Source organism: Heptranchias perlo, unplaced genomic scaffold, assembly GCF_035084215.1.
Source record: "Heptranchias perlo isolate sHepPer1 unplaced genomic scaffold, sHepPer1.hap1 HAP1_SCAFFOLD_134, whole genome shotgun sequence".
Lineage (NCBI taxonomy): Eukaryota > Metazoa > Chordata > Chondrichthyes > Hexanchiformes > Hexanchidae > Heptranchias > Heptranchias perlo.
In genome coordinates this window covers 734707-759749 of record NW_027138580.1, presented here as the reverse complement: position 1 = coordinate 759749, position 25043 = coordinate 734707, and the positions used below count along the sequence as shown (strand labels likewise).

At 52.0% G+C, this 25043-nt stretch overlaps 1 pseudogene; it reads right to left on the bottom strand.

Annotated features, from left to right (window-relative positions):
* Positions 1–2557: 2557 nt before the first annotated feature.
* LOC137308624 (zinc finger protein 271-like) lies at positions 2558–23365 on the bottom strand (annotated as a pseudogene).
* Between the last annotated feature and the right edge of the window lie 1678 nt (positions 23366–25043).

Genomic DNA, 25043 nt, shown 5'->3' with positions numbered 1-25043 from the left:
TTTTTTAAACCATGTTCTGTTTCTCCCATCAGTTGTTTAATTGTCCACCACCATTCACGGCTGGATGTGGCAGGACTGCAGAGCTTTGATCTTTAATTTGCCTTTTGTTAAAGGTAAATCATGTTTAACTAACTTGGAGTTTTTTGATGAGCTAACAGAGAGGGTCGATGAGGGCAATGCGGTGGATGTGGTGTATATGGACTCCCAAAAGGCGTTTGATAAAGGGCCGCAGAATCATCTTGTCAGCAAAGTTGAAGCCCATGGAATGAAAGGGGCAGTGGCAGCATGGATAGGAAACTGTCTAAGTGACAGGAAACAGAGAGTAGTGGTGAACGGTTGTTTTTCGGACTGGAGGAAGGTGTACAGTGGTGTTCCCCAGGGGTCGGTACTAGGACCACTGCTTTTTAAAAAAATATATTAATGACTTGGACTTGGGTGTACAGGGCACCATTTCAAAATCTGCAGATGACACAAAAAGTGGAAGTGTGGTAAACAGTGAGGAGGATAGTGACAGACTACAAGAGGATATAGACAGGCTGGTGGAATGGGCGGACACGTGGCAAATGAAATTTAACGCAGAGAAGTGCAAAGTGATACATTTTGGGAGGCAGAACGAGGAGAGGCAATATAAACTAGAGGGCAAAATTCTAAAGGTAGTGCAGGAACAGTGAGATCTGGGGGTATTTGTGCACAAATCGTTGAAGGTGGCAGGGAAGGTTGAGAAAGTGGTTAAAAAAGCATACGGGATCCTGGGCTTTATAAATAGAGGCACAGAGTACAAAAGTATGGAAGTTATGATGAACCTTTATAAAACACTGGTTCGGCGACAACTGGAGTATTGTGTCCAATTCTGGGCACCGCACTTGAGGAAGGATGTGAAGGCCTTGGAGAGGGTGCAGAAGAGATTTACTAGAATGATTCCAGGGATGAGGGACTTCAGTTATGTGGAGAGACTGGAGAAGCTGGGGTTGTTCTCCTGAGAGCAGAGAAGGTTGAGAGGAGATTTGATCGAGGTGTTCAAAATCATGAAGGGTTCAGATAAAGTAAATAAAGAGAAACTGTTCCCATTGGTGGAAGGGTCAAGAACCAGAGGACGTAGATTTAAGGCGATTGGCTAAAGAACCAAAGGTGACATGAGGAAAAACTTTTTCACACAGCGAGTGGTTATGATCTGGAATGCACTGCCCGAGGGGGTGGTGGAGGCAGATTCAATCATGGCCTTCAAAAGGAGAACTGGATAAATACTTGAAGGGGAATGCGTGAAGGAATGGGATGAACTGGATTGTTCTGACAAAGAGCCGACAGGGGCTTGATGGGCCGAATGGCCGCCTTCTGTGCTGTAACCTTTCTACGTCTCTGTATTAAAAAGACTTGATGCACTGTGTGTTTAACACAAAGCCGATTTATTTGACATTTATCCAGAATATTAAACTCCAGCCCAGTTCTTGGGTTTATGAACATCAGCAGAAACAAACCTCAACTGTAAGAATGAACATGGTTCAGTCGTGGATGTGATTAACAGCAGAATCCAAGCCCTGCAGTAATTTGTGAACTCGCTGGTGTGTCAGTAGGTTGGATGACTGAGTGAATCCCTTCCCACACACGGAGCAGGTGAACGGCCTCTCCCCAGTGTGAGTGCGTTGGTGTTCAGTGAGGGTGGATTACTGCCTGAACCCAGTCCCCGCAGTGACAGCATCTCTCGTCAGTGGGACTGTGTTGATGGTCTGTCAGTTCCCCGGAACCTTTATGGCACTTCCCCGAGTCGGGGCATTTAAAAGGTCTGTGGTGAGTGTGAACTCGCCGGTGAGTCAGCAGGGCAGAGGACTGAGTGAATCCCTTCCCACACACGGAGCAGGTGAACGGCCTCTCCCCGGTGTGAGCGCGTCGATGAGTTTCCAGCTCTGACGGGGAACTGAATCCCTTCCCACAGTCCCCACATTTCCACGGTTTCTCCCCGGTGTGACTGCGATTGTCTCTCGACAGACCTGATGATCGGCTGAAGCCTCCTCCACACACACAACACGTGCGCGGTCTCTCACTGCTGCCCTGTTCAAAGGCCGATGATGTTCAGGTCCCGGTGAACCGAGTGACACTGAGCCGCACCCGGTGAGTAATGGCGGCCGCGGGCCCCCACAATCCCCCGCGCCCCAGAAACCCCTCTATCTCTTCCCTCTGCTCAGACTGCGCATGCTTCCCAGGCCCCGCGCCCTGCATTCTGGGACCGCCCCTTGTACACGTCACAGTGGATGTCTCGGTGTCCCATTGGTCCAGGCGGCGGGGATTCCCCCGTGTACACGTCACAGTGGATTTCTCGGTGTCCCATTGGTCCAGGCGACGGGGATTCCCCCTTGTACACGTCACAGTGGATGTCTCGGTGTCCCATTGGTCCAGGGGGCGGGGATTCCCCCCCCCGTCACTGTCCGGGATTCGGGGGGGGGGGGGGGGGGGGGGTTGATTTTGAGCGAAGTCTCTGAGCGGGTTCCCCGGCCGGGACCGCCCTGTGGATCGGGGGAGGGGAGGGGTTCAAAATGGGGCAGAAGAGGGTTCAGACACACAAATCACTAAAAGTAGCGACACAGGTTAATAAGGCCGGAAAAAAAGGGCAAACCGAGCGCTGGGGCTCATTTCAGGAGGGAGAGAATTGAACAGCAGAGAAGTTATGTTAAACTTGTATAGAACCTTGGTCAGACCACACTTGGAGTACGGGGCACAGTTCTGGTCTCCATATTACAAAAAGGATATAGAGGCTCTGGAGAAGGTGCAAAAAAGATTCACAAGGATGACACCAGAACTGAGAGGTTATACCTATCAGGAAAGATTGAACAGGCTGGGGCTCTTTTCTCCAGAACAGAGACCTGATCGAGGTCTTTAAAATTATGAAGGGATTCGAAAGGGGAGACGGAGAGAAGATGTTTCCACTTGTTAAGGGGAAGCTCGATAAACACATGAGGAAGAAAGGAATAGAAAGATATGCTGATAGGGTGAGATGAAGGGAGGAGGCTCGTGTGGAGCATAAACACCGGCATGGACCAGGTGGGCCGAATGGCCTGTTTCTGTGCTGTACATTCTATGTAATATGTAACAGGAACAAATGTATTAATTTTCCATCTACCTGTAGCGGGAAGGAGAAACACTATTTACTATCCAGGAACCAGTAAAAACACGGACCTCACCGTCTCTCACAAACTCCTTTGCCAATTATTTCCGTGGAAATGTTCACTCCGACCCTCAAAGAGCGTCACCTCACCGCAAGCAAAGTCGTGAGACCCGCCAGTCAGCAGAAACAAAGCACCTGGAAGGAAACCTCTTGAACTCAATTCAATGATTCCCCGTGGGTCAGGATCGAGCGTATTGTCCGAATGCAACTTTATTACACCGACACCAATCGTATAAGAACTATTACGGTGAGACAATAAACTCATACACACTGGTTTCCTGCAGGCCCAAGGTGATCCGGCCTGGCTTCTGGAGATTGGACTTCTGACCGTCCTGTCAGCTTAACAAACCAAAAGCCTTGCTGTTTGTTCTTAAATCATCCCCTTTAATGTGAGTCATCTCACATGATGCCCAGAATATATATTGAAGTGAGATTCCTCCAGACCTCGACGTAATGGCCGTGTTAATAGTTTAATTGTTTAAAGTTTAACTTGATGTCTCCTGCCTGGCAATACAAAGGGACAGTCTATGTCCTGGGCATCCCAGATAGATAATGTGATGACTGGCGGGCCTCTGTTGTTCTTGCGAGCCTCTGATATTAACACATATCGAGATGTGATTAACTTTGATTGAGAACAAAGCAAATTCTAACATTGTAAATTCTAACAACTGCCAGAATGAACATGGTTCAGTCCTGGATGTGATTAACAGCAGCAATAACAGCAGAATCCAACCGCCTGCAGTCACTGGTGAACTCGCTGGTGTGTCAACAGGTAGGACGACCGAGTGAATCCCTTCCCACACACGGAGCAGGTGAACGGCCTCTCCCCGGTGTGAACTCGCTGGTGTGTCAACAGGTGGGAGCGCTGAGTGAATCCCTTCCCGCACACGGAGCAGGTGAACGGCCTCTCCCCGGTGTGAACTCGCTGGTGTCTCACCAGGTAAGACGACCGAGTGAATCCCTTCCCACACACGGAGCAGGTGAACGGCCTCTCCCCGGTGTGAACTCGCTGGTGTGTCAGCAGGTGGGATGAACAAGTGAATCCCTCTCCACACACGGAGCAGATGAACGGCCTCTCCCCGGTGTGAACTCGCTGGTGTCTCAGCAGGATGGATAACTGAGTGAATCCCTTCCCACACACGGAGCAGGTGAATGGCCTCTCCCCGGTGTGAACTCGCTGGTGTGCCAGCAGGCGGGACGACCGATTGAATCCTTTCCCGCACACGGAGCAGGTGAACGGCCTCTCCCCAGAGTGAACTCGCTCGTGTGTCAGCAGGATGCAGCGCAGAGTGAATCTCTCCCCACACACGGAGCAGGTGAACGGCCACTCCCCGGTGTGAACTCGCTGGTGTGTCAGCAGGTGGGATGAACGAGTGAATCCCTTCCCACACACGGAGCAGGTGAACGGCCTCTCCCCGGTGTGAACTCGCTGGTGCGTCAGCAGGTTGGATGAAGAAGTGAATCCCTTCCCACACACGGAGCAGGTGAACGGCCTCTCCCCGGTGTGACTGCGTCGATGAGTTTCCAGCTGGGATGGGGAAATGAATCCATTCCCACAGTCCCCACATTTCCACGGTTTCTCCGTGGTCCGGGTGTCCTTGTGTCTCTCCAGGTTGGATGATCAGTTGAAGCCTCGTTCACACACAGAACACGTGGACGGTTTCTCCCCGCTGTGAACGGTGCGATGTTTTTTCAGGCTGTGTGACTGGTTAAAGCTCTTTCCACACTCAGTGCACTGGAACACTCTCACTCGAGTGTGTGTGTGTCTCGGTGATTTTCCACTCACACTGATGTTTGAAATCTTCTCCCACAGACACAACAGACAAACATTTCTCCTTCCACATTCAAAAAAATGAAGCCTTGAATCTGTGTTGGGAAACAGAATGACACAAACATGATTCAATTTGTAAATTAAACCATTTAAAATCAAATAAAATGAAGTTTATTCCTTTCTCTCAGTGATGTCTGGGCTGAGAATGAATGTTTGCGCCCGGTTACGCAGTGTGTCACTGGTTCTCCACTCCAAATGCACCTCTTTCGGCTCACGGTATCATTTGCACCTTGCGTTTCTGAACCCCATCTCAGAAATATCAGCAATTGGTGATTACAATGGCGGGCAATCATACCCAGAATGCTCCACACACTCGAATATGGCCTATGTCAGTTGTGGCTCAGTGGGTATCACTCTCGCCTGAGTCAGAAGCACAAAATCAAGGCTGACACTTCAGTGCAGCACTGAGGGAGCGTCACACTGTCGGAGGGTCAGTACCGAGGGAGCGCCGTGCTGCCGGAGGGTCAGTACCGAGGGAGCTCCGTGCCGTCGGAGGGTCGGTACTGAGGGAGCGCCGCGCCGTCGGAGGGTCGGTACTGAGGGAGCGCCGCACTGTCGGAGGGTCGGTACTGAGGGAGCGTCGCACTGTCGGAGGGTCGGTACTGAGGGACCGCCGCACTGTCGGAGGGTCAGTACTGAGGGAGCTCCGCGCCGTCGGAGGGTCGGTACTGAGGGAGGGTCACACTGTCGGAGGGTCAGTACTGAGGGAGCGTCACACTGTCGGAGGGTCGGTACCGAGGGAGGGTCACAGTGTCGGAGGGTCAGTACTGAGGGAGCGCCGCACTGTCGGAGGAGCCGTCCATCGGATGAGACGTTAAACCGAAGCCCCTGCCTGCCCCTCTCGGGGTGGACGCAAAAGATCCCGCGGCCACCACCGCAAAGGAGAGCAGGAGAGTTTCTCCCTCAACCGACCACCTCAAAAAACCAGATCACCTGCTCGGTGCTGCTTGTGGGATCCTGCTGTGCATTATGTTCTCATGCACTGGCTGCATTGCAACAGTGGCTGCAACTTCACCAGCAGCTGCTGGGCTGTGTGTGGGAGGGGGAGGGGGAGGGGCCCTGAGGATGGGACAGGCGCTGCTCGAATGCAACTCTTGCTTTGGCAGCTCTGGGGAATGGGGCGCAGTGCGCAGGCGCGGGGCTGGCGGCCGGAGCATGCGCGGTGCGGGTCCCGGAGCCTCACCGAGCGGATCGATTTTAATGGCGGCCGCGACCGACCGACCGCCCGCCCGCCGGGGAGGTGAGGCGCGCACTCGATGGTCCGGCGGCTCCCGTCCCCCCGCCCCGCCCCCCGGTCCTACCCGCCGCCTTTTTATTCCCGGTTTTCTTCTCCCGTTTCCACCGAGTCCGACTGAGCGACAAAACGACAGGCCCGAGGCTGCTCCCAGAATGCAGGGCGCGGCCTGGGGGAGCATGCGCAGTCTGAGCAGAGGGAAGAGATAGAGGGGTTTCTGGGGCGCGGGGGATTGTGGGGGCCCACCGCCGCCATTACTCGCGTTTTTTTTTCTTGTGTCGGCCCAGACCCCATGCCAGGTTCGCTTCTCTGAAGGACATCAGTGAACCAGTTGGGTTTTTTCGACAATCGGCAGTTTCATGATCACTTTTCTCTGGTGCCGGCCCCACAAGTTACCAGGTTAATGAGGCTCAATTTCACAACCTGCCTTTGTTTATTTGTGGGTTCTCTCTCACACTCCCCTTTTCCTGTTTTAAATTCATTTTACAGGGTATTAGAAGGGGAGGATTTGCAGACGGGAAACTCAAACCAAACCTCACGTCAAGATCTGACCGAGTCCCTCGATTCATCAGGACCTGAATATCATCGGCCTTTGAATGTGGAAAGAAAAAGCACCAATCCCGGCAGTGAGAGACCGCAAACGTGTTGTGTGTGTGGAGGAGGCTTCAGCCGATCATCAGGTCTGTCGAGAGACAATCGCAGTCACACCGGGGAGAAACCGTGGAAATGTGGGGACTGTGGGAAGGGATTCAGTTCCCCGTCGGAGCTGGAAATTCATCGACGTGCTCACACCGGGGAGAGGCCGTTCACCTGCTCCGTGTGTGGGAAGGGATTCACTCAGTCATCCCACCTTCTGACTCACCAGCGAGTTCACCTGTGATGCAGGGGTTGGATTCTGCTGTTAATCACATCCAGGACTGAACCATGTTCATTCTGACAGTTGGGGTTTGTTTCTGATGTTAATAATCCCTATAACTGGGCTGGAGTTTCATATTCTGGATAAAAGGCAAAGAAATCAGCTTTGCGTTGAACACACAGTGTGCTGCCTCTTTTTAATGTCGCTTAAGATACCACAAGTCCTTTTGAAGTGTAGTCCCTGTTGTTACGGGGCAGCCAGCTTGATCCCACAAACAGCAATGAGACGAGTGGCCGTTCAATCAAGTGTTTTTTTGCTGGTGTTGTTTGAAGCACGAATGTTGGTCCCAGGGCACCGGGAGAACTCCCCTGTGGACAGTATGTTGAGTGGTTGAGATCTCCTGAGATGAGATTGGAGCTAATTGATCTGTCGAAAGCAGTCCAGCAGATCACACGGACCAAGTGTTGTCCAGAAAGACACTGACCTTCTGTATGATGGACCAGTCAGGAACTGGTCCAGCTCCCTCTTGAAGGCAGAGAGCCAGCACCCACCCCACCAGCTGGGAACGTATTCTAGAGGCTCGGTACTCTCTGGGAAAAGAGGAACCGCCTCACATCCAGTCTATTCCTACTCTTCCATAGTTTAAACTCGTGTTCCCTGGTCCTCCCCAATCTGTTAAACTGGAATAATCGGATGCTATCCAGCCCTGTAATTATTTTCTCGGCCTCTATCCGGTCACCTCTAAGTCTATGCTGCTCGAAAGTAAAGAACAAAGGAAGAAAGACTTGCATTTATATAGCCTCAGGACATCCCAAAGCCCTTTCCAGCCAATGAAGTACTTTTTTGAAGTGTAGACACTGTTGTAATGTTGGAAACGCAGAAGTCAATTTGCGCACAGCAAGATCCCACAAACAGAAATGTGATAAATGACCAGATCATCTGTTTTTTTAGTGATGATGTGGAGATGCTGGTGATGGACTGGGGTGGACAAATGTGTGAAGTCTTACAACACCAGGTTATAGTCCAACAGCTTTATTTGGAATCACAAGCTTTCGGAGCTTTCCTCCTTCGTCAGGTGAGTGTCGGATTCCATAAATGCACAGCATAAATAGTCAGAGAACAATGCCTGGTGATCACAAATAATCTTTCTCTGTAAGGTTTCTCTGTCTGAACCCCATCCACTCCTTTGATTTTCTCTGGCCTGAGATTATTTTGCAATAAAATATTACACTGTTTACTCCAATCCCAAATGAATCTTTGGTACAAAATCAATATTTCCGTGTCTCAAAGGTTCCACTTTTTAAAATCTCCAATTAAAAAACGCTGACAATTCCGACTGACCTGCATTTCACACAGAGTGGGACGCCCACAATCCACCAGAAAAAAACAGAGTCTGGTGGGCAATGTGGAATGTTGCCTGTCCCTGAAACAAGGGGAGGGAGAGAGAGAGACACCAGTCAGTGTACTGACAGTAACAAGGGGAGAGAGAGAGAGAGAGACACCAGTCAGTGTACTGACAGTAACAAGGGGTGAGAGAGAGAGAGACACCAGTCAGTGTCGTGACAGTAACAAGGGGGGAGAGAGAGAGAGAGACACCAGTCAGTGTACTGACAGTAACAAGGGGAGAGAGAGAGACACCAGTCAGTGTACTGACAGTAACAAGGGGAGAGTGAGAGACACCAGTCAGTGTACTCACAGTAACAAGGGGAGTGAGAGAGAGACACCAGTCAGTGTACTGACAGTAACAAGGGGGGGAAGAGAGAGACACCAGTCAATGTACTGACATTAACAAGGGGAGAGAGAGAGAGAGACACCAGTCAGTGTCCTGACAGTGATAAGGGGAGAGTGAGAGACACCAGTCAGTGTACGAAGAGCAACAGAGTGACAGGAGAGCACGGCAGTGGGATTAGTTTGGGATTGATACAGGGCTATGGGGAGAGATTGGGGCAGTGGGATTAGTTTGGGATTGATACAGGGCTATGGGGAGACAGTGGGCCAGTGGGATTAGTTTGGGATTGATACAGGGCTATGGGGAGAGAGCGGGGCAGTGGGATTAGTTTGGGATTGATACAGGGCTATGGGGAGAGAGTGGGGCAGTGGGATTAGTTTGGGATTGATACAGGGCGATGGGGGAAGAGAGTGGGGCAGTGGGATTCGATTGGGATTGATATAGTGCGATGGGGAGAGAGTGGGGCAGTGGGATTCGATTGGGATTGATATAGTGCGATGGGGAGAGAGTGGGGCAGTGGGATTAGTTTGGGATTGATACAGGGATATGGGGAGAGAGTGGAGCAGTGGGATTAGTTTGGGATTGATACAGGGCTCTGGGGAGAGAGTGGGGCAGTGGGTTTAGTTTGGGGATTGATTCAGGGCTATGGGGAGAGAGTGGGGCAGTGGGATTAGTTTGGGGATTGATACAGGGCTATGGGGAGAGAGTGGGGCAGTGGGATTCGTTTGGGGATTGATACAGGGCTGTGGGGAGAGTTGTCAGGTTTATGTCGGTGAACCTGCCACCAATTGGTTACAGTGATGATCTTTTATTTGAACAAAAGCAAGGACCAATACATTCAAGTATTTAAGGAATAATAACCGGAAAACAAGGCATTAATTTACTCCGCTATCCTCTGGGCGGAGATCGTAACTTTTGGTCCTGTCTGTTTAACCTCTTTTCCCTCTACACCTTCTCTTCTTTATATCTCCTTCTCTCCCTCTTTTCACTCCCTGACTCTCGAAAGGGGGGGTCTCTCTCTTTCCTGTTACTTTTGGGGGATGGCCCCGGGGCTGTCACTCACACAGTGGGATCTCCCCTATCGGGCTCACTCTCAAGGGCGCGGTGGCCAACGAGGCCTCGTGTATCTCTCCAGACAAAGGAAGAGCGGTCAGCCCAATTCTCATCTCTACGTTTCACGGGCTGATTGAGTGGCCCTCAAAATGTCGTTGCCTCTGGTTGGCCAATCTTGGGCCTCCAACACTCGAGGGGCCTGCCCCTCAAACCTCCCTTCACTTCAAGGCCGAGGCTGGCGGCCTGGACTTGTTCACTTCCTCCCTGCCTGTTCCCAGGCCATTAACCCTGAGGCCTCCTTGTTATGTGAGAGGCTTCGAGAGCTGTCTCCTCCTGTGGCTGCAACTGTTTCCGTTCGCAGTCTCCACCAGTCGGGCAACTCCCTGAGATGCAAAAGGCCCTGATAAAACTGACAGAAACTCATCAGTTCCCATATATTCCATGTCCTGTTTGATTAATACAGACAGCTGATCATAGAAAGACAGGAAAAGTTACACATCAAAAGTGAGATGTGGACTCAGAGATGGTTCCCTGATCAGTACGAGAGGCCCAGCTATCGTCCTTCCTTGGTTCTGGAATGTGGTTGCCTAGCGACGTGTTCGAACCCACAGGCCCATTTCACTGATCTTGCCTCAGGAAGTGTGTTTTTAACCACGAGGACTGAATTTGTGTGGAAACTATATTCCCTTGCAGAGTGGGGCAGTGGGATTAGTTTGGGATTGATACAGGGCTATGGGGAGAGAGTGGGGCAGTGGGATTAGTTTGGGATTGATCCAGGGCTATGGGGAGAGAGTGGGGCAGTGGGATTAGTTTGGGATTGATCCAGGGCTATGGGGAGAGAGTGGGGCAGTGGGATTAGTTTGGGATTGATCCAGGGCTTTGGGGAGAGAATGGGGCAGTGGGATTAGTTTGGGATTGATACAGGGCTATGGGGAGAGAGTGGGGCAGTGGGATTAGTTTGGGATTGATGCAAGGCTTTTTGGAGAGAGTGGGGCAGTGGGATTAGTTTGGGATTGATACAGGACTATGGGGAGAGAGTGGGGCAGCGGGATTAGTTCGGGATTGAGACAGGGCTATGGGGAGAGAATGGGGCAGTGGGATTAGTTTGGGATTGATACGGGGCTATGGGGAGAGAATGGGGCAGTGGGATTAGTTTGGGATTGAGACAGGGCTATGGGGAGAGAATGGTGCAATGGGATTAGTTTGGGGATTGATACAGGGCTATGGGGAGAGAATGGGGCAATGGGATTAGTTTGGGGATTGATACAGGGTTATGGGGAGAGAGTGGGGCAGTGGGATTAGTTTGGGGATTGATACAGTGCTATGGGGAGAGAGCGAGGCATTGGGATTAGTTTGGGATTGATACAGGGCTATGGGGAGAGAGTGGGGCAGCGGGATTAGTTTGGGGATTGATACAACACTATGGGGAGAGGGCGGGGCAGTGGGATTAGTTTGGGATTGAGACATTGCTATGGGGAGAGAGTGGGGCAGTGGGATTAGTTTGGGGATTGATACATCGCTATGGGGAGAGAGCAGGGCAGTGGGATTAGTTTGGGATTGATACAGGGCAATGGGGAGAGAGCAGGGCAGTGGGATTAGTTTGGGGATTGATACAGGGCTATGGGGGGAGAGCGGGGTAGTGGGATTAATTTGGGATTGGTACAGAGCTGTGGGGAGAGAGCGGGGTAGTGGGATTAGTTTGGGATTGATACAGGGCTATGGGGAGAGAGTGGGGCAGTGGGATTAGTTTGGGATTGATACAGGGCTTTGGGGAGAGAGTGGGGCAGTGGGATTAGTTTGGGATTGATACAGGACTATGAGGAGAGAGTGGGGCAGTGGGATTAGTTTGGGATTGATACGGGGCTATTTGGAGAGAATGGGACAGTGGGATCAGTTTGGGATTGATACAGGGCTGTGGGGAGAGAGTGGGGCAGTGGGTTTAGTTTGGGATTGATACAGGGCTGTGGGGAGAGAATGGGACAGTGGGATTAGTTTGGGATTGATACAGGGCTGTGGGGAGAGAATGGGACAGTGGGATTAGTTTGGGATTGATACAGGGCTGTGGGGAGAGAATGGGACAGTGGGATTAGTTTGGGATTGATACAGGGCTGTGGGGAGAGAATGGGACAGTGGGATTAGTTTGGGATTCATACAGGACTATGAGGAGAGAGTGGGGCAGTGGGTTTAGTTTGGGATTGAGACAGGGCTGTGTGGAGAGAATGGGGCAGTGGGATTAGTTTGGGATTCATACAGGACTATGAGGAGAGAGTGGGGCAGTGGGATTAGTTTGGGATTGATACAGGGCTGTGTGGAGAGAATGGGGCAGTGGGATTAGTTTGGGATTGATACAGGGCTGTGTGGAGAGAATGGGGCAGTGGGATTAGTTTGGGGATTGATACAGTGCTATGGGGAGAGAGCGAGGCATTGGGATTAGTTTGGGGATTGATACAGGGCTATGGGGAGGGAGCGGGGCAGTGGGATTAGTTTGGGATTGATACAGGGCTGTGTGGAGAGAATGGGGCAGTGGGATTAGTTTGGGATTCATACAGGACTATGAGGAGAGAGTGGGGCAGTGGGATTAGTTTGGGATTGATACATGGCTATGGGGAGAGTGGGGCAGTCGGATTAGTTTGGGATTGAGACAGGGCTATGGGGAGGGAGCGGGGCAGTGGGATTAGTTTGGGATTGATACAGGGCTATGGGGAGAGTGGGGCAGTCGGATTAGTTTGGGATTGAGACAGGGCTATGGGGGGAGAGTGGGGCAGTGGGATTAGTTTGGGATTGATACAGGGCTATGGGGAGAGTGGGGCAGTCGGATTAGTTTGGGATTGAGACAGGGCTATGGGGAGGGAGCGGGGCAGACCCCTGGGGAACACCACTGTGCACCTTCCTCCAGTCCAGAAAACAACTGTTTACCACTGCTCTCTGTTTCCTGTCACTTTGCCAATTTCCTATCCATGCTGCCACTGCCCCTTTTATTCCATGGGCTTCAACTTTGCTGACACTTTATCAAAGGCCTTGTGGAAGTCCATATCCACATGGACCGCATTGCCCTCATCAACCCTCTCTGTTACCTCAACAAAAAACTCAATCAGGTTCGTTAAACATGACTTTCCTTTGTTAATCCACACTTGTCCAAGTGACTATTAATTCTGTCCCGGATTATGGTTTCTGAAAGTTTCCCCACCACCGAGGTTAAACTGACTGGCCTGTAGTTGCTGGGTTTATCCTTACACCCATTTTTGAACAAGGGTGTAACATTTGCAATTCTCCAGTCCTCTGGCACCATCCCCATATCTGAAGATGATTGGAGGATTATGGCCAGCACCTCCGCAATTTCCACCCTTACTTCCCTCAGCAACCTCGGATGCATCCCATCCGGACTGAGTGACTGATCTACTTTAAGTACAGTCAGCCTTTCTGGTACCTCCTCTTTATCAATTTTTAGCCCATCCAGTATCTCAACTACATCCTCTTTTACTGTGACTTTGGCAGCATCTTGCTGCAATTGTACAGGGCTTTGGTGAGACCACACCTGGAGTACTGTGTACAGTTTTGGTCTCCTTATCTCAGGAAGGATATACTTGCCTTAGAGGTGGTGCAGTGAAGGTTCACTGGATTGATTCCTGGGATGAGAGGGTTATCCTATGAGGAGAGATTGAGTAGAATGGGCCTATATTCTCTGGAGTTTGGAGGAATGAGAGGTGGAAAATTGCCCAGGAATGTCCTGTCCACAAAAAGCAGGACAAATCCAATCGGCCAATTACCAACCCATCAGTCTACTCTCAATCATCAGCAAAGTGATGGAAGGTGTCGTCGACAGTGCTATCAAGCATCACTTACTCACCAATAACCTGCTTACCGATGCTCAGTTTGGGTTCTGCCAGGACCACTCGGCTCCAGACCTCATTACAGCCTTGGTCCAACCATGGACAAAAGAGCTGAATTCCAGAGGTGAGGTGAGAGTGACTGCCCTTGACATTGAGGCAGCATTTGACCGAGTGTGGCACCAAGGAGCCCCAGTAAAATTGAAGTCAATGGGAATCAGGGGGAAAACTCTCCAGTGGCTGAAGTCATACCTCGCACAAAGGAAGATGGTAGTGGTTGTTGGAGGCTGTAGGGGGTGGTGGTGTGTGTCAGCTTCACCTCTGACTTCTGAGCGGTCCGATTCGCTCCCACTCCCTGGGTTCTAGACCTTGGACTTATTTGGGAGTTGTGACAAAGTGCAGCAGACAACTGGTTTTGGTGCAAGAAACTTTGACCTCTATTCAAGAGAGGAAATACAACACAACAATCTTAACGCTCTAATAAAATGGGGAACACTTCAGTACACGCGAGGGAAATTACAGTCGGAAGGAGACCTCACCCCTCCCAATCCCACTGTACGAGCTAGGTTGGACTCTGAAGGGCCAGAGATAATGCTCACCAAACGAAACCTTGACAGTCATTCACCCAGAGGTAAGTCAGAAATAGATTGTAGAGTGGAAACTTTGCGGATCTTCGGTTTTCTCCCGAGTTGGTTTTCTTTGGTCGCGGTGGCTCAATATTACCCGGTTGGTTGGTGGTAATATTCGGTTGGTTGTTTCGTAAGGCCCTTGTTGCCGCGAGGTGTCTGACGGTCACTGGGACTGTTGCTCTGGTTTCTTCTTGTGTGTCGGCCTGCTTCTGGAGCTGCTGACCATCCCTGTCCAACTGCTTTCCTTGTTGTCTGCTGGAAACTGCTTTCCTTTCAGAGCAGGCAGAAGCAAAACAAGCAGCCCACCAGAGCCAGCAAGACAGAGAGAGAGAGAGAGAGAGAGCTTTCGCCTTGTGGATGTCTCTCTTACAATGGTCTGTTTAAAACAATTGTAAACAATTTTACAACACCAAGTTATAGTCCAGCAATTTTATGTTAAATTCACAAGCTTTCGGAGGCTTCCTCCTTCGTCAGGTGAACGATGTGAACCTGACGAAGGAGGAAGCCTCCGAAAGCTTGTGAATTTAAAATAAAATTGCTGGACTATAACTTGGTGTTGTAAAATTGTTTACAATTGTCAACCCCAGTCCATCACCGGCATCTCCACATCATGACTACCTGTTTAAAACAGTTCTTACAAAGTTCTTTGATGGTTTTTTTGATGGTCCCAATCATTTTGCAAATTGCTTCTCCCAATGGGTCATTGTTTTAATTCTGATTCAGAGCTGGTCACATAAGGCTTCCTTTTGTATCCAACGTCCGAGGTGTTGATGGTTTTGCTTGAAAACAAAAGCATGGCCCCACCATGTCTGGAAAAGTTGCCTCTTTCAATGGGGGTGATTGTCGACCCCCTGCTGTCCGTTTTGCATTAAAACAGAGACATGTCTGAAGCAGTAATTCTCCCACCTTCCACGTGTGGGTTGTGGATTCGTCTGGTGACCTCTCACCTGTCCTTCCATCTTAGGATTTTACTCAGGGGCCAAAGTTTTCCATACTCAGGGAAAAGGTGAATTTCTTTAGGGTTTTTCTCTGAGTTTTTTGGGGGATCTGTGAATTTTGAGAATCTTACACTCCCCCCTGTGATACTTTAACCTTGCTTCAAATATCATACTGGTAAAAGGTGAGCAAAATTCTCGATCCTCGAGAGCCAACCTTCCCCTGTAGTTTACCTATCGAAGACCCAAAACATACATTCCCCTTTAGGTGTAGTGTTCAGATGCAGACACAGGTAAGAATTCAGTTACATTCATATCCAAGCACGGAGGGGGTCCAACACCCCTGCACCACTTGGAAAATACGGTCCATACATAGAAAAATAATACACGGTAAACAATAATACTTAAACTACCAACCACCTGATATAAAATTTAACTAAAACACCCAAACTTAACAATCTCAAAATTAAATGACAGAAGCTATGTACATCCGCCGCCCGTCCCCGGGCGGCCAGGCTAATCCCTGTTCGGGCTACAGTACACTACTCCCTTCGGTGTGGCCGCCCTGTCCTGTACCTTTGGTCCCTCGCACCCTGCGGCTGCTGGCTGGGGACCTCTGTCCTCAGATCGATCCCTGACTTGAGGGGCTGCCCTTTTAAACTGGGGAGCCGGTGACCACGGTTTCTTTGGCCGTGGCGTTCGTGGGGGCCTTCGAGGGACTCTGGCTGGTCGGGGTTTTCTGGCTGGTGAGTCTTTAACTCGAGCCACTGTCCCCTCTTGTGCGGTCTGTGGAATCTCCACTGCCGCTGGCTGGGGATTTCTGTCCTCAGGCTGTACCTCTTCTAAACCTATGTCAGGGGCAGGTAACTCTCTGCCCTCAGGTCCCACCTCGTCTGAGTCCCAGATGAGCGGGGGAGTGTCCCAAACGGTGGGTGGGATGGCCCTTCCCTTAAAACAAGCCACTGCACCTGCTTGTGCAGTCTGTGAGTTTGCTCCTGCTGCAGGCTGAGGATTTTGATCCTCAGACCTTGCCCCAACTGGCTGTTCCCTTCTCTCGGATTTAAACAACTTACATTGGTTAATGTGGAACCATTTGGTGCGCCTCGGCAGCTTTATGGCGGATACCATGGGGCTTGCCTTATCTGCAATGCTGTTGGGCCCCATGTATAATGGTTCTAGACTGCCTACCCGAGCAAAATTCCTAACCATAACCTGATCCCCTATCTCCCACTCGTGGTGCGTACGGGGTTCTAGCAGCAGTCGGTTACTCCGATGCTGTTTTCCCATGTTGCTTGCAGCCTGTCAGTGAACCTGTTTAAGGTGTTCAAACAGATTCCTGACGAAGCTGTCCAGGTTCACCTCTCTGAGCTGACCCTCCGTGAGCACCGGGGCGAGCACATGGGTGGGGGTCCGCATAACCCTACCAGTCATGAGCTCGTGTGGGGAATACCCCGTGCTTTTTGACTGGCTGGCTCGGATCCCCATTAGGACCAACGGTGAGACTTCTACCCACTTTCTAGGTGAGTCTACCGTCTCTTTCCTCAGCCTTTCTTTCAAGGTTCTGTTCATCCTCTCTACAATCCCTGAGGACTGTGGGTTGTGTGCAACGTGCCATTTCCCCTCTATGCCAAGTACCATAACGGTATCCTGCATGACCTGCCCTGTAAAGTGGCTCCCTTGGTCGGACTCCACGTACTGTGGTAGCCCCCATCGTGAGAACACCTCCCTGACCAGGATCCTGGCTGTACTCATAGCAGTGGCTGTTCGACAGGGGAAGGCTTCTACCCACTTTGTGAACACATCCACCAGGACTAGGCAGTACTTATAGCCTCCCTGGGCGGTGGGTAGGGGCCCGATGTAGTCGACCTGGATCGACTGCCATGGTCCCTCTACCCTCCTGATGTGTCCCATAGGTACTTTCCTTTTGTGGGGGTCAGGGTTGTTAGCAGCACACACCAGACAGCTGGCACAGAACTCGCGGACATCTTCCCTGAGTCCTGGCCACCATCCTGCCTGTTCCACCCGCTGCCAGGTGGTCTCAGGCCCGGGATGCCCCGCTCCTGGACCCTCATGGGCCAGTTGAAGGAATTCCCTCCTGTGCTGCTGCGGTACTACCCATTGCTCTCCCTGAAACAGCATGCCCTCCTTTACAGAGAGGGCTGCTGTGCTGTAAGGGCCCTCTACCCTTTTCCCTTCTGCCACTGCACTGAGGACTGCCTTGAGGACGGGGTCTTGGGTTTGGACCGTCTTAAGGTCCGGGGTTAAAGCTACCCCTGCACTCCCCTGTGTCCCATTCCTACCCGTGACTGCTGCGATAGGACGGGACCCAAATGGGTCCCAGAAAGTGCCTGTGCGGGCACCCTCCTTAGCTAGCACGTCGGCCTGCCAGTTGCCCTCACTCCGGGGCTCTGCGGAGGAATGGGCTTTCACCTTATGGATGAAAACCTCCCCTTCCTCCCCCACTGCTGCTAAGATTTTCTCCTGTAAACAATTTTACAACACCAAGTTATAGTCCAGCAATTTTATTTTAAATTCACAAGCTTTCGGAGGCTACCTCCTTCCTCAGGTGAACGATGTGGAAATGAAGTCCTCGAAGTTTTCGAGGACTTCATTTCCACATCGTTCACCTGAGGAAGGAGGTAGCCTCCGAAAGCTTGTGAATTTAAAATAAAATTGCTGGACTATAACTTGGTGTTGTAAAATTGTTTACAATTGTCAACCCCAGTCCCTTCACCGGCATCTCCACATCAAGATTTTCTCCAGCAAGGGTTTCACTGTGAGGGGTCTCCCGTCAGCGGAGGTGTATCCGTGGCAGGACCAGATGGCCAGGTACTCCGTACACGAATTGCATGTGAACATGCTGTCCGAGCAAATCGTGTATGGGGTGGGGAAGATCTCGGGGTGTGTAACCACGTACACTGCCGCGGACAGTTCAGCCTGCTGGGCGCTCATGGTGCTGGGGAGCTTAATTGCCGGGGCAAGGTTTGCCGCTGGGTCATAAACTCCACACCCCGTGAGTCGCTCACCAGCAGATACTGTGTTGGAGCCATCCACATAGATTTCACGGCCTGTGGGGTGTATCCCGGCCCGTAAACCTATGTTTACTTCCCAAACCCCTTCTATGGAACACCGGTGGGCTGTTCCAGGATATACCAGGTTCGCTGCGAGCTTTGGCTCGCAGAGCCCTTTTACTTTCAGGTCCATCTGTGAGAGAAGCAGGGTCCAGCGAGCAATGCGGGCACTGCTCACTGTCCCATCCTTGATTCTCCCGTCCAGGAGCATCTGGGTGGGCGTGTGATGGGTGAGGAGGGTGATGGGAGAGGTGCCTGTGAAGATCAGCGATCTTTTCACAGCCCAATATGTGGCCAAGAGGTGCCTTTCACAATTGGAGTAGCTCTTCTCCACATCTGTGAGTATCCTGGAGGAGTAGACCACCGGTCTCAGCTTGCCATGCCGCTCTTGGAGCAGCACAGCACTCAGGCTGTCCCCGCTGGCTGCTACCTCCAGGAAGAACTCTTTCCCTCCATCTATGGCCCCTCGAGCTGGTGCGGTCTGCAGATCTTTCTCGAGCCTGACAAATGCTGCCTGGCAACCCTCATCCCAAACCCACTCCACTCCCTTATGCAGGAGTCGGAGCAGAGGGGCTGCTGTGGCCGCATAGTCCTCAATGAAGTCTCTGCAGTACCCGGTTAGCCCTAGAAACGATCTCACTCCCATGACTGTGTTGGGGACTGGTAACTCCTGTACTGCTTCCCTTCTAGCTTTATCTATGGCCCTTTCCCCAGCGCGTATTGTCAGGCTCAGGAATTTCACCTCCTGCTGGCCAATCTGGGCTTCCTTTGGGTTCACTTTAAAACCTTCCTGCCCGAGCAGTTCCAGCAGTTCGGCCAGAAGTGGGCCATGCTCCTCTCTCGAATCGGTGAATAGGAGCAGGTCATCCACGTATTGTACCAGCTGCCTGGGCTGGCTGAAGCCCTTTAAACTGTTTGCCATGCATTGGTGGAAAATGCTGGGGCTATTGTGGAAGCCCTGAGGCAGACAGTTCCAGGTGTACTGTTGCCCTTTAAAGGTAAAGGCAAACTTGTACTGATCCTCTCTCCTTAAAGGGATGGACCAAAACCCGTTGGAGATACCCAGCACCGTGAAAGTGGTCGCGGATGCTGGGATACTTCCTATCAGGTCGGCAACTGCTGCTACCGTGGGTGCACAGGCTGGGATGTTACTGTTGAGCACCCGATAGTCCACTGTGGCCCTCCAGGAGTTGTCCGGTTTTCTAACCGGCCACAGTGGAGAGTTCACGTGGGTGGCTATCGGTCTCAGGACGCCCTGTTGCACTAAAGAGGACATGGCTGCTTCCATGTCTGGCTCCGCTTCCCTGGGGAAGTTATATTGCTTTTGTGGTCGGGCCATAGGGTCCCCATCTACACTGACCTCCAACCCGTTGACCCTCCCACAGTCGTGTTTGTGTGTGGCAAATGTGGCGAGGTGGGCTCGCACAAATGCCTGGAACTCCCTTGGGTTATTGCTGACCATGAGTTTGAGGTTATAACCCTCTTTAGGCTTCATGGTGCACAGGGTCCCCTTCCCCTGTTTCCCTGGGATGACGACAACTCCGCCTTCCTTTCCTGTATTTGCCCCCCACAGGCAGTGATTCCTCAAATCCACTAGGATCCCGTGGCCTACAATAAAGTCGGCTCCCAGGATCCCTTTTCCACCCTCCACTTCCCACTTCATTAGGACACAGGTCCACTTACAGCGGAGTGTTCCTAAACGAATGTTCAGCGGGATGGAAAATGAGCCAGCCTGTTCTTTACCTGTGAATCCCGACAGACTGTATGGGACCCCGTTAGATAGAGGTGAGGTGGTGGGGTGAGCTGAATGGATCACGGTACATGATGCTCCCGTGTCCAACAGATAGGTCCCCTTTACCTCTTCTACCTCCATCTCAACGAGGGGTCTCTTCCATAAGTCGTAGGTAAGGGAACACAGGTAAACAGGCTGTGCTGGCTCTAGTCAGGGTTGTGGGTTAGATGGGGCTGATGGGGTCAGAGCGCCGGTGGTGGCTGCGACCTTCCCTGGGCCAGTCAATAGGGTTCTCATGGCGTCCAAAAATGACTCGACCGTGGCGGGAGGGATTCCTGTCTCTGCCTTTTGGGCTGGGGTTGAGGAATTCTTTCCCTTGTTATCTTTCCAAGGATTCTTACACTCCTTCCTCCAGTGTCCATCCATCCCACACCCATAACAGTTGAGCTTTGTGCTGGAAGGGTTATTCCCTTCCTGATGCCACTCCTTCCTACCCTGGCCGGGTTTCATTTCATGCACTTTCCCTTTTGGTGGGTGTGCATCGGTTCCTTTACCATTACGGTAAGCTATGGTCAATTGTCTGACCACTGTGAGTTCGGTGGTCAGGGGATTCTTTGGGTCAAACCACATTCCTGCCGCGGCCCTGACCTGTGGCAAGCTGTTTGCCACCAGGCAACGGAGCCAGTGGGCCCGCTGATCCTGGTCCAGGTGAGCTCAGTTAGGCGTCCCACTGCATGCGCTCCTATACACCGGCCACAACCTGTCTGCAAAAGCCTGCGGGGTTTCTCCTCCGAGCTGCACTGTTTTTTCCACCCGGGAGAAAGGACTTCCCTCATTCATCCCCATGGCCTCAAGAACTTCCTCCTTGAGCTCCCCATAATCACACTGTCCCATCTTACATTGGTCAGAGAGGGACTGGAAGAGCTTACTCTCCAGGGAGAAAAGCAGCATTTTGGCCTGTTCAGCATCATTGCACTCGTTGATGCTTGCTGCTTGTTCCACTTCCCTGAAGTGGACCGAGGGGTCCCCATTTGCAGCAAGTTTAGTTAAATGGCTCACCATGGCCCTAAGCTGTTGGGTGCTGTGGGGAACTACGAACTGGTTTTGGAGGGGTCCCTCATCCCCGTTATCAGCGGGCGGGCCGAACCTTTCCTGCCGGGCCGGGCACATCGGCCCCGGTCCCAGCCTCTCTTGCTGGGGGTTTTCCTCCTCAGCTTCTGCCCCTAATTCCACCCCCCTCTCCTGCCAGATTTTGCTAAAGCTTGGCGCTACGGGTGGTGGTCGTGGGCCCTCCTGCTCCTCAACCGGGTCGTCCCTGGGCACTACCTGTGGTGTCTGAACCGTTCTCCCCAGGTTCCCTGTGAAGTCGACCTGGGCTGCACTCGGGCTTATGAGGCACACCATGCCTTTTGCCGTCCTTAGAGCAAGGTTCAGACTCTCTATCTGCTTCTGGCAGGGGCCATGGTCTGCATCCTCAGACCTCTGTGCGCTCACTTTCTTATAGGCTGCCTGTAAGCCTTTTACTTTCTCCTCCTGCTCTCTTACTTGACTTGCCAGGCGGGCATTCTTTTCCCGCAACCTCAGCTCGTTGTTCTTGGCCTCGGTGACCTGACACTGTAAATATTCCTGTTGGGTCTTATGCTCCCCCACTAACTGCACCCTTTCCTGGTTCAGAGTCTGCAATGCTAACAGTAACTTCTCCCCTGCTCGGGCCTTTGTTTGGACTTCAAGGGCTGACTGCCGAATCTCAGCTGCCTGTGCTTCAACGAGCCTGTCCAAAAGCTGGATCTGTTTCTTGAAGCACATCAGCCAGACTGCCTTTTCGATGGATTTCTTATGATCCTTCCCTTCTGTCCATTTAGCTGCAGCATCTACCGGGCGCCCAGCCCTTAACAGATTAGTGACCCATTTTTTCTCCATATTCACCTTACTGAACACATAATCTGAGATCCTCTCTTCCATTACAGTTCTCTCTTCCAAATCAGTGTCCACTGTGTCACATCCCTTTTGCCAAGGTCCCTTCTGGATCGCCATTTTGTAGGGGGTGGTGGTGTGTGTCAGCTTCACCTCTGACGACTGAGCAGTCCGAATCGCTCCCACTCCCTGGGTTCGAGACCTTGGACTTATTTGGGGGTTGTGACAAAAAATACAGCAGACAACTGGTTTTGGTACAAGAAAAGAAACTGGGTTTGTTGAAGTCACAAATGAACTTATAACGTTCGGATAACACTGAGATACAAAGTACACTTAGTTAAGAATGGGGAACACACGGCATAACGAGGGAAAATCACCCTACTAATCCCCTTACCCTTGTCCCACCCCCAAAACCGAACTCAATTGAACTAGGAGAGGTCAGGGATCATGCTCACCAAACCAGGGTTCCTTGACAGTTCGAAATCCAGCCAGGTAAGCCGGTTGCAGTTTTGGGTACGCTCTTTGTGTCCTCTGGGCCCTGCCGTCCCCACGTGGTTCAGTCCTGGATGTGATTAACAGCAGCGATAACAGCAGAATCCAACCGCCTGCAGTCACTGGTGAACTCGCTGGTGTGTCAACAGGTGGGACGACCGAGCAAATCCCTTCCCGCACACGGGGCAGATGAACGGCCTCTCCCCGGTGTGAACTCGCTGGTGTGTCAACAGGTGGGACGACCGAGCAAATCCCTTCCCGCACACGGAGCAGGTGAACGGCCTCTCCCCGGTGTGAATTCGCTGGTGTGTCAGCAGGGTGGATGAACAAGTGAATCGCTTCCCACACACGGAGCAGGTGAACGGCCTCTCCCCGGTGTGAACTCGCTGGTGTGTCAGCAGGATGGAGCGCAGAGTGAATCCCTTCCCGCACACGGAGCAGGTGAACGGCCTCTCCCCGTTGTGAACTCGCTGGTGTGTCAGCAGGTGGGATGAACGAGTGAATCCCTTACCACACACGGAGCAGGTGAACGGCCTTTCCCCGGTGTGAACTCGCTGGTGTCTCAGCAGGTGGGATGAACGAGCGAATCCCTTCCCGCACACGGAGCAGGTGAATGGCCTCTCCCCAGTGTGACTGCGTCGATGAATTTCCAGCTGGGACGGGGAAATGAATCCCTTCCCACAGTCCCCACATTTCCACGGTTTCTCCATGGTCCGGGTGTCCTTGTGTCTCTCCAGGTTGGACGATCAGTTGAAGCCTCGTCCACACACAGAACACGTGGACGGTTTCTCCCCGCTGTGAACGGTGCGATGTTTTTTCAGGCTGTGTAACTGGTTCAAGCTCTTTCCACACTCAGTGCACTGGAACACTCTCACTCGGGTGTGTGTGTCTCGGTGATTTTCCACTCACACTGATGTTTCAAATCTTTTCCCACAGACACAACAGACAAACATTTCTCCTTCCACATTCAAAAAAATGAAGCCTTGAATCTGTGTTGGGAAATACAATGACACAAACATGATTCAATTTGTAAATTAAACCATTTAAAATCAAATAAAATGAATTTTATTCCTTTCTCTTAGTGATGTCTGGGCTGAGAATGAATGTTTGCGCCCGGTTACGCAGTGTGTCACTGGTTCTCCGCTCCAAATGCACCTCTTTCGGCTCACGGTATCATTTACACCTTGCGTTTCTAAACCCCATCTCAGAAATATCAGCATTTGGTGCTAACAATGGCGGGCAATCATACCCAGAATGCTCCACACACTAGAATATGGCCTATGTCAGCTGTGGCTCAGTGGGTATCACTCTCGCCTGAGTCAGAAGCACAAAATCTGGGCTGACACTTCAGTGCAGTACTGAGGGAGGGTCACACTGTCGGAGGGTCAGTACTGAGGGAGCGTCACACTGTCAGAGGGTCAGTCCTGAGGGAGCGTCGCACTGTCGGAGGGTCGGTACTGAGGGAGCGTCGCACTGTCGGAGGGTCAGTACTGAGGGAGCGTCGCACCGTCGGAGGGTCAGTACTTAGGGAGGGTCACACTGTCGGAGGGTCAGTACTGAGGGAGCGTCGCACTGTCGGAGGGTCAGTACTGAGGGAGCGTCGCACTGTCGGAGGGTCAGTACTGAGGGAGCGTCGCACTGTCGGAGGGTCAGTACTGAGGGAGCGTCGCACTGTCGGAGGGTCGGTACTGAGGGAGCGTCGCACTGTCGGAGGGTCGGTACCGAGGGAGCTCCGCGCTGTCGGAGGGTCGGTACCGAGGGAGCGTCACACTGTCGGAGGGTCAGTACTGAGGGAGCGCCGCGCTGTCGGAGGGTCGGTACTGAGGGAGCGCCGCACTGTCGGAGGGTCAGTACTGAGGGAGCGTCGCACTGTCGGAGGGTCAGTACTGAGGGAGCGCCGCGCTGTCGGAGGGTCAGTACTGAGGGAGCGCTGCCCTGTCGGTGGGGCGGTACCGAGGGAGCGCGGCACTGTCGGAGGGGCGGTATCGAGGGAGCGCCGCGCTGTTGGAGGTGCCGTCCATCGGATGAGACGTTAAACCGAAGCCCCTGCCTGCCCCTCTCGGGGTGGACGGAAAAGATCCCGCGGCCACCACCGCAAAGGAGAGCAGGAGAGTTTCTCCCTCAACCGACCACCTCAAAAAAACAGATCACCTGCTCGGTGCAGCTTGTGGGATCATTATCCCAACTAAAAGTCCTTGCAACACTCCTATTTTGCCTGTTCAAAAGAGGCAAACAGGCAAATGGCGGCTCGTACAAGATTTACGGGAAGTGAATGCCTCTGTTCTCCCTGTTTCCCCTGTTGTGCCCAACCCTGCTGTAATTCTCACCAGTGTCCCTTGCGGCTCCACCCATTACACAGTGATTGACTTATGTTCAGCGTTTCTCAGTCTCCCAATTCATCACCACTCCCAATTTCTTTTCACTTTCACGTTTAAGGGAAGACAATATCCATGGACACGATTGCCTCAAGGCTGCACTGAAAGCCCAACCATATTTTCACAGTGTTTAAAGGCAGACTTGCAGGACATTGTCTTAGAAGCAGGTTCCACTCTGGTCCAGTGTGTAGACGATCTGTTAATAGCC